The sequence below is a fragment of the Grampus griseus genome, assembly GCF_964374135.1.
Source record: "Grampus griseus genome assembly, chromosome: 1".
NCBI lineage: Eukaryota > Metazoa > Chordata > Mammalia > Artiodactyla > Delphinidae > Grampus > Grampus griseus.
In genome coordinates, this window is record NC_139017.1 from 133610678 (window position 1) to 133618968 (window position 8291).

The window sequence follows — 8291 nt, forward strand, 5'->3', positions numbered from 1 at the left end:
ATTCTTGCAGGCAGTAGGGAATTGGAATCTGACAAACAGGACTCTACTCCCTGTCCAACTACTTCCAACCTCTGAGCCTCTGTTTTCTCAGCTGTAACACAGGATCACAGTAATACCTCTTTATAGGGTTATTGAGAAAAATAAACAGGATAATGATGGCACAAGGCCCAAGGCCCAGCGCTAAAATGTGCTCAGTAAAAGCTGGCCATAACCATGGTTAACACAATCACCTACCAGTGATTGAGGTTTGTGCTTCCAATGGTGAGCCAGTCATTTATTTCTGGGTATGACCTCTAACGTGGAACATTACCCCAGTAAAAGCCCTACAGGCAAAGAATTAATACCACTGAATATTACTTTGCAAAGACCATCCAGCTGTGGGAGCCAAACTTCTCTTTCAGTTGGAGAGAGTGAGGAAGACCCAGGCAGGCCCAAGTCCACACATTAAGTTACAGACAGATTCAGGACCAGGTCTTAGGTCCCTCGACACTTACCCCATGCTCAGTGACATTCATTTTATGGTTCACTTTCTGTTAACAAGCAAAATTCAGGACCTCAGCAATCCCGTCTTCATTCAATAGACATCTGTCACTCAAGAGATTCACAGTGGTATATTTAGATCTACACAGATCTAGATGTTCATTCAATCCTACAGCAAGGCCATGAGGCTGATCTTATTGTTAATTTCCATTTTATAAGGGAAGTGAGGCAGAGAGAACTGAAGTTACTTATTCAAGCCCTACAGCCAGCAAGTGGTAAAGCCAAGATTTGAGCCAGGGTTTGAGCCTGGGCAGTTGGGCTTCTAAGCCTGTACTTAATTACAACACCATACTGACCCTCCCAACGTGAAAAAAGTGTACTGTGTCTGCCTCAGAGAAGCACACTCCCTGGAGAAGAGACACAGTCCACAAGCGTGTGCAGTCACTGCTACAGGCACCAGGAGAACAAAAGAGGGAGGGTTTGTTCTACAAGGGGAAGAGGGAGAGAATTAGGAAAGCTGCCTGGAGGAAGTGACTTTTATCCACTTTCCAGAGCTCACTCCTTTTCCTCCAAATTGGTGAGCCTGGGGGAAGAGAAGGCATTCCCTGTAGATGGAGGTACCTCTGCTGAGGCTGGCAGGTGTGGACTAGCTGGGGTTTAAGGGCACCCAGAAGGAGGGAGGCCAGGACACCAGGTACTAATTCAGTGTGTGACGTGGGCAAGTTACTTAACCTCCAGGAGCCTCAACTCTCCCACCTGTATAACACTTGCTTTGTGAAGCTGTTTGAATATTACGTGAGGTCATGTGTATATACTTTCCAGTCCAGAGTTATTCCTCTTTCTTTATTTACATCTCATAAAACTATTTCCCTCAGTAAAAAACTTTTAATTGAGCCTATTCTTTTACACCTATGCTCACAGTAGCATTAGTAATAATCCTGAATGTCATTATTAGTCATTGGTAATAACAATATAATAATAATGTTAATTGATGTTGATTGAGGGCACTCAATACTTAATATGTGTCATCTCTATCTGATCTACTCCTCAGAACATATCTTAGAGATAGCTATAACTATCCCCATTTTATAGATGAGGACAGCAACGCTCAGAGAGATGAAGAAATTTACACAAAGGTCACTGGCTAGGAAGTGGCAGAAGTGGTACTCAGACCCAGGTCTGTCTGTCCAGAAGAATGTCTGACAGAGAATGCCCTGGGTTTGAGTTCATGTTGGTCTTGGCAATGTCCCTCAGCCTCTTTCTCAGAAAGAAAACAAACATTCTAAGCATTTTGCTAACACTGTGTAACACCAACGCCCTAGGGAGGGAGGGACAAGCCAGGCTGAAGCAGGAAGATGGTTCCATATTTGGAGGGTGGGCCTGGGGCAGCCGCCTAGTCTCCCAGCCTGGCTGTCCTGGCCAGAGCCTGACTGGACCTGGAACCTTGAGCCACCTTCAGGTGGCTCTGCGCAGCCGGGGGTGCCCAGCCCGCCCGCAGGGACTGTCACCCACCAGGGAGGCCGCGCGCTGGTAACCCAGCTCGTTCCCACGCGGGTGGCTCCCAGGCAGCAGGGAGTTAATCTGCTATCTGTTGGGAAGGCTTCCAGAACCCTCCTCCCAGCCTCCCAGTTTGCTCAGGGCCGGGCCCTTCAGAAACTGAAACCAGCAGGACGCCAGGCCCCGCCAGCGCTCGTGGGATCCTGCCCGGGATTACCTTCTATGGGGAGGCCCGGGAGGGCTGTGGGCGGAGCGGAGTGTGCAGCCTGCGCAGGGCCGGCGACGTGGCGGCCCGGCTCCCTCCCTCCTCCCAAGACTCACCCCCGCCCCTGCTCCGGGGACCTGCTGCGGCCCGGGAAGCACGTGGGTCCACCGGCCCCTCCCTCGGGGTGGCTGGAATCCCGGCCCCTCTCTCACCACCTCTGAGACGCTGAGTACGCCACTAAACCTGTGAGTTTCGGTTTCTTTCGCTGTAAAAGGGGGATAAATAATGCTTAGCCTCTGGAATCAGTAACATCTATCCAGTGCCTCTGATCCAAAAGAAAAGCTCCATATATGGTGACTGTAGTGGCATCTTTGTCGTTAGTATTGCCGTTCTCGCGATGGGTTGGGCAGCCTGCCTTGTGAGGTGGTAAGCTCCCATCACTCAAAGTGTCAAGCACAAGCTAAATGAGATGGAAAAAGAGAAAAAAATTAGAACAGGAAGGGGGCCATACTTGCCATACCCAGATGCTGACCTGCTCATCTCAGGATCACCTGGGAAGTGCACACCATCTCAGATCCCCTGAACCAAAACCCCGGATGGCAAGCTTTTTCTGAGTATAGCTTTGCTACTTCCTTTTGCAAGCCACTGATACAGGCCAATAATCCCTACATTGTTCCTCTTCAAAAGACCCTTAGGTTATTCCCTCCTACCCCATTGATTGTACAGGGTGCAAGATTTTATTGACCAAACTAGATTTGTTAACTCATAAGTAATTTTACTCTCTACATAAATTATTAGACAAATACCCAGAGTTCATTCAACAAATAGTTGTTCATTCAAATATTTATTGAGTAACTACTGTGTGTCAGACACTGTGCAGGGTACTGGGGGATGGTACAGGAGCTCGGTCCTCAGGGGCTCTCTAATCTGGTGAGGGATGCAGAAAAGAAACAAGGATTTGAATACTGACCCTGAAGCCAAGGGAATGTGGCTGGGTGTAAGATGCCCAGTATTCCTACAGCAAGCAGATAGAGTTCCAGTCAAAAGCAAATAAAGTTGATGTACGATATCTCTCTACAGCCTCATTATATAGAAAGGTGGATGCCCCTCCCCAACACACACACACACACACACACACACACACACACACACACACACAAGACACCATGGCATTATTACTTTTATGGATTACATGAGGCCCAACAACATCTAAGGCCTTGTGAAGAAAGGGAGACCATTTGGGTCTAATTCCTGCTTGTGTGGCCAGTCTGCTTGACTGCCATGCACCCCTGAAACACTGAGAGCAGAGTGGCTGAGAGTGTGGGCTCTGAAGCTATGCTGCCTTGGGTAGGGTTAATTCCAACTCGATTCCTTACTAGCTGTGAGATCATGGGCAAGTTACTGTGTGATCCTAGGCACATAGGTAAGACCACTGTGTGCCTGGGTTTCCTCTTCTATAAAGTGGTCTGAATAGAACCTGCTTCACAGAGTTGCTGTGGGTTAGGGTTAGGGTTAGGGTTATGGCACTGAAAGCTGGTGTTAGGCACTCACCCTCTGAGCTGTTCTGACACTGCATCATGTGTGGCCTTTGATGCTCTCTCTGCCTGGACTACCCCTCCTTTTCTCCACCTGGGGAGCATATAGTTATTGGTGCAATGTCCTCTCCTTTCTAGAGCCTTCCTTGCTTTTACTTCACCAAGCAATTCGCTGCTTTTTCCTCTAAGTTCCTGTAGCTCTTTTTAGATACCTCTTACAGCACCTCTCATCCGACGATCCTTTTTCTTATTGTGGTTTAGGTGTTTTCTTTCCTCACTGGATTTTTGAGTTCTTGAAGAGCAGGGGCCATATTTTATACATCTTTTCATCTCTAGGGACCAGGCAGTCCCTGGGACACAATAAGCACTTCCCATTAATTCTGTTGAATTAATGAACGGATGGGTGATGGATGGATGGACAGGTGAAGTGACTTACTTGCCCAGGACCACAGAATTCAAATGGATCTGCATTTAGTTTATGTTGGGAAAATTACCTTTCTGAGCTTCTAGTTTCTCATCTGGAAAACAGGTCTGATAATAATGGTCGATAATAATGTCCTGGGGTTGGGAGGGTTAAACGAGGAATGTATAGGACAGTGGTCAATAGTATAAGCTCTAGAATCAAATTGTTTGCGTTCTAGTCCCAGCTCCACCGTTTATGAGCTGTGTGAATACACTAATGGGCCGTTCAGAGAATTAAAAGAGCTATGCTTTATAGGTGCCTGGCACAGGGTAGGTATTCAGTAAATAAATACTTGTTCCCTTACCTGACCTTCTCCAAACCTGTAGGCCCTGGACTCTGAATGCTCAAAACAGCTGTTCAGATGCCACATTTTGCTCCCGGTGACTAATGTCCCTTAAGCCAAGGTTAGAAAGCTGACTCCAGAACCAAGCTTACATTTGAGAGCTGAATTAGAAGCAGGGGATATGGCTGACTCGTTTAATTAATAAGGAAACTTTTGAAAAGGAGCAGTTTAAAATCAGCAGACATGCCAAGGAAATTGAAAAGCAAGCACTGACCCACAATTTTGTATGTGGGTTTCACATGTCGCTGGAAGAGTCCCTTATGAATGAATAATGGATCGTACAAAACGAAGTTAATGTTTTACAAACTGTAAGAGCAGTGATTATTTTTGGAGCAAATTAGCCAACTAGTCAGTGCATGACATTGTAACAATTCTTGAATTTCCTGCTGCTTTTTGACAATATATTCTAATACACTCATTATTCAAAATTCTCCAGCATGTCTATTACTAAGCCAAAGGGTATTGAAGAGAAGAAAAGGTATTTCATTTTGGACCTAGAATCCCATCACACGTCCACATGAATCCCCCAAACCTCCTCCTTTTTGTGGGATTTGGAAAGGGCTGAAATGAGGGTGCCCAGGGCCCTGGGCACTGGGGTTGGCAGTGGTTCACCCAGCAAGCATTTGGCAGTTCAGCTGAGAGAGGAAATTGGAGAGGGCAGGGGCCCAGCCAGACCTAAAGGGATGAGCTGCACAGAGGAGGAGGGAGAAAGGCAGGAATCTTATTAGCAAAACCAGCTGCCTGCCAAGTAGGGCGTGTGTCTCAATTTCTGAAGGAAAGAGAAAATTGCAGCTGTTAGTTTTAACCTCAGGCCTTCAAAGATCGGGAAGAAAGTGGGCAGTGGGGAGGGAATAGTCCTCTACTCTCTATTCCCCAAACAAACTCCCTGTATCTTCTACCTTCGTCTTCCTTAACCTCACACCTCCCCATCCATACCTAGAGCCGCATCAGACACCTGTTCCAAGAACTCTTTCCTGATCTCTCCAACTCGGGAAAGATTCTCTCTCTTCTCCCCCATGTGCCCAGGGAACTCTCTGTCCCCATTTAAGACTTCTCACAGAGTTCTTTAATTATATGCCTGCCGACCTCCTTCTTTCTTTTTCCCCTCTTATCTTTCTCTTTTTTTAATAGCTTTATTGGAGGTATCACTGAGTGCAATAAGCTGTTTGAATTTAAGAGCACAATTCGCTGTGTACAGACCTGGGAAACGATCACCACCACCGAGGCAGTGTACATACCCATCACTTCAAAATGTCCTCGTGTCCCCTTGCATTCTTTCCTCCTGTCTCCCTTCTCCAAACAACTACTCATCTGCTTTCTATCCCTGTAGATCAGCCTGCATTTTCTAGAGTTCTATATAAATGGAATGATACAGTATGACTGTTTTTGAACTGGCTTTATTCACTGAATTATGTTGAGATTCACCCATTCAAACCTTCACTCCTCCCTGGAATGTGGGTTCTGGTATGGGGTGGGGGGAATGGGGTACAGATCCTGGGCACAAAGGAAGACCCTTAATCAAGGACACCGGTGTGATGGGCAGACCTCTGGATTTGGCACCAGAATGGACGTGGATCTCAGCCCAGACTCGACCACCACCAGCTGTGTAGCCAGGAGGGAGTCATTCACAATCCAAGCCTCAGTTTCCTCATTTATAAAGTGGGGTTGATGATAAACTCCCTTCTCTCCGGAGAGCTCTGTGAGACTCCCCTGAGCCAGGAGATAAAGTGCTCTGTAAACTGTGAAAGGTCAGTCCTGGGCAAGGGATTAGGCCTGGATCAAGGCAGCAGCACACTGGGAATGCCCCAGCTCCCAGGGCTATTTAAAGGCTGCCTTGAATCCAGGGGAGCTGCCCGGATTGGCGATTCTTCCCAAAACGGCCAATAAGAGCTATGCCTGGTGGCCTTTAATCCTGATCCAGTTACGAAAATGTCAAGGATTCTTTTCCATCGACCCTCCCCCCTTCCTCCGCTGGGGCTGTGTTTACTTACAAGGTCTCCCTCCCTCCAGGGAGCCGCGTGTGACCTGAGGATTCCTCCTCTGGCTTGGAGCCAGTGATAAGGGCAGCCCATCTGCTGGGGGCTCCAAGAACCACAGGTACAGGAACCGGGAGCAGAAGGGGAGGGATGGGGAGCCCGCCAGGCCTGGCTGCCGCTTCCTTTGGCCGGGATTGGCACAGAGGGGACAAGGCAGGAGGGACAGAAAGAAATAGTTGTCTCCCGTTTAAAACCGACTTGACCTATAAAATCATACCAGGTTTGAGGAAACTTCCTATCTCTTTTCATGAACTGGGTTTCTTATTTGCTGGTGATAGGTAAAGAGAGGTGAGGTGAACCAGAAGGACCCAGAGAAGGAGGTTCAAGTTCTGGCAGTGTCATTTCTTCTGTGAACTTGGCAAAGCCACTTCCCTTTCCGGGCTTTAGTTAATTAGTTACCATTTGCTGAACACCTACTACGCATCAGGCGTGACACTGCATTTTCTATGTTTTTTCAGTGTAATCCTCAAAGCTATACTGAGAGGTGAATATTCTTCCCCTCATTTTACAATTGATGAAGGTGAAATAACATATCCAAGGTCACTTAGGATTTGAGCCAGAATTTGTACTCAGTGCTATCTGACAACAGAATCCATGTTCTTTGGAGAACTGGAGGACAGCAATGCTCAAGGAATGAACTTAACATAAAGTTCACTTAATAAGGGGAATGCTGCCTAAAGTGTCCACGGTGTACATTTAATCTAGAAGGTTCTGAGAAGTCCTGGAATAGAGGCACTTAACTTTGTTTTCAACCAAGAATTTTCCATATTAAATTGATTATCACTCTTTTTTCCTGTAACATCTATTTATAGGCTAAGGAACAACTGCCCCTCAGAGACTCACAGTTGGGAACCACACTGAAGCAGAATTAAAGGGATTACAGAGTTTATCCAACGAACTATAAGAATTCCATGAACAACAGCTTTTTAAAACATCTCCAGGGGTGAGAGACTCATCACCTGGTCAGACAGCCTGCTCCCTTGTTGTACAAACGCAGCGGTTAGAATAGTACCGCCCAACAGAAAGGTACTGCAAGCCACAGGTGTGGCTCGAAATTTTCTAGAAGCCACAGGAAAAAACCTAAAACGGAACAGGCAAAATTCATTTTAATAATATATATTATCAAACCCAATGGATCTAAAAATATCATTTCAATATGGAACTAATAAAAAATGATTAATGAGATATTTTACACTTGTTTTTTCTTTTTTAATTGTCTTTAAAATCCAGACTAGCCACATTTCAAGGGCTCAATGGCTACATTTAGTTAGTGTCTCCCAAACTGGAGAGCGCAGGGTTAGAAGATTCTTCTTTAGGTTCAGCTAAGCTCTTCCTGCCTGTGCCTCTGCCCCGCGGTCCTTGGGTTCAAGGTTACCGTCTACAGATGCATAATTCAGCCACCAGCCCTGAGGATGAGTTCTGTTTGGCCATGTCCTTGCCCATCAAGCACCCACCATGATGGAGCTCACCCTCAAGCAGTGATCTGCTGAGGTCCGTCTCCCCCTTGGAAAGGGCTTTCCAACACTAAAATGCCGTATAAATGCAAGGCCTCATTCTCCTAACCCCTACTGGGGCAGACTTCCAGTCACCCAGGGTTTTCAGTGGTCTCATCACACGGTTATTTTACATTAAACCTGCAGGCAGCTGTTAATACAATGCCAGGCCTGGGGCGACTCCTTCTTTCTGCTCCCTGGGCCTCAGTTTCCCCATCTATCAAATAATATTAATAAAT

At 46.6% G+C, this 8291-nt stretch overlaps 1 long non-coding RNA gene across 1 annotated transcript; it reads left to right on the forward strand.

Annotated features, from left to right (window-relative positions):
* Window positions 1-2221: 2221 nt before the first annotated feature.
* On the forward strand, window positions 2222-7698 carry LOC309834121. Its single transcript, XR_014297836.1, has 3 exons — window positions 2222-2427; window positions 6534-6620; window positions 7372-7698. It is a non-coding gene; the product is annotated as an uncharacterized lncRNA (long non-coding RNA).
* The last annotated feature ends 593 nt before the right edge of the window (window positions 7699-8291 follow it).